A 1733-nucleotide genomic window follows, 5' to 3' on the forward strand; every position below is an offset into this window, starting at 1 on the left:
ATGGGTAATCCAGCAGGTAAAGTGCTCATGGGCTGCCCAGCCTGCCATATCTCTCTTTTTTCATGCCTTGCAGTGGTGCCAGATTAGTGTTCCTCTTCAGCCAAATCAAGCAAACCTGACTTTTGTTGTGACTTTTAAAGGTTTTCTACCTCCGTTGCATCCCATGTCAAACAGCGGAGATTTGTAAATTATGATTTATTACCTCAAAACTACTTTAGGAACTCCTTTGTATTTCACAAGAGTGAAAACATCTAATAATCTGTAAAGAAAAGATGAATGAAAATGATCTCTGTAGACTTTAACCCTTACTGTTTGAGTAAGCAGGTTGAAAACACATGGTTTACGGGAAAAGTAGTCACATATCTCCCTCTCTCTCTTTCTTCTGCCATAGCCAAAGCAAACAAGTTTACCTTTTTTGATGACTTTTAGACTCTTGTTCTCTTATATGCAATTGTTAACCACATGCACTTTACCACAAGAAAAATTAATGACTGCATTAACAGTTTAGTCAAACGGCTACTGACATCTGCATGTTTGTTATGGATAGAGTACATCTAATAATCTGGTAAATTGTTTTTAGATTTTATCTTCAAATGTGCATATATTATAAAATAGATTTAAATTGTATGATTCATTTAATAGCAGTCATTGGTGAATGTCAACGCTTTGTAACAATCTTATAATGTGTATTTAGTAAATTAACTAAATTATTCCAGCAAAACGATTGATTTTTATCTTTTTCTGTTTTCTACTGAAACACTGATTCAGGCTGCTGTGGGCATGTATGAATGTGTGCGAGTGTGAGCCGGCCATGTTTGGGGAGGTGTCTTCTCCACAGTACCCTCAACCCTATCCAGCAAATCTCCAGAAACAATGGGACCTGGAGGTGCCACAAGGCTACCAGCTCCAGCTGACATTCAATCACCTGGACATTGAGTCCTCTCCAGACTGTTACTACGATTCTGTCACTGTTAGTGATGCTTCATCTTAGAACTTGTATCATGTGGATGTCTTCATACACAATGCTCAAGTGCTGTGACCTCATTTGAGTTGCACAATCCATACCTCGTACTGTGTTGTATATTGTGCTTTGTTGGGGAATAACGGCAAAAAAGTCATACTTCATGCAGTACATATAAATTAGGTTTGAAATGTCATTGTGACTACTTTCATTTGGCTTTATAAGACATTTATTTAGCAAGGTCTATGTATTTTGTAATACATCAGCACGTGTGATTTTTTTTTACGTGCAGATTGTGTCTTATAAGAAGGTTCTGGGGAAGTTTTGTGGACGGAATTCCACAGACAGGTTTTACTCAGTTGACAAGCCCATCTTGGCTACTGGTAACCATCTTCAGCAGGTTTTTCTAATGAATGACTCAAATCACGAGTCACACTTGGGATTCACTGCATTCTTCCAGGCTGTTGGTGAGTCATGTTTGAAGCATATTACAAACAAAACAGTGTTGTAGTATGTTTACATCTCCTAATATTCTATAAGGATGTAAAACAGATCTCTTTTACACAGCAGTTCTAGAATTTGATTGGCTTTGAGTGGTGTTCCAAGAGTGTAGTGTATCAATCCACTTGCCTGTGTTTGTGCATTCCATACAGACCTGTTTGTGTATTAAAAGTGGGGATTTTCCAGTGATTGTAGCTGTTTTTCCATCAATTTTTGGGATACAAAAAACACTGAACAGAAATGCTAAGGCACGCAGTTATGATCTTTTTTT

At 37.6% G+C, this 1733-nt stretch overlaps 1 pseudogene; it reads left to right on the forward strand.

Moving 5' to 3' along the window:
* The first annotated feature begins 356 nt into the window (after positions 1 to 356).
* The window catches only part of LOC107587866 (calcium-dependent serine proteinase-like), a 4154-nt pseudogene continuing 2777 nt past the window's right edge, over positions 357 to 1733 (forward strand).

The sequence above is a fragment of the Sinocyclocheilus grahami genome, unplaced genomic scaffold, assembly GCF_001515645.1.
Source record: "Sinocyclocheilus grahami isolate Dianchi unplaced genomic scaffold, SAMN03320097.WGS_v1.1 scaffold96.1, whole genome shotgun sequence".
Lineage (NCBI taxonomy): Eukaryota > Metazoa > Chordata > Actinopteri > Cypriniformes > Cyprinidae > Sinocyclocheilus > Sinocyclocheilus grahami.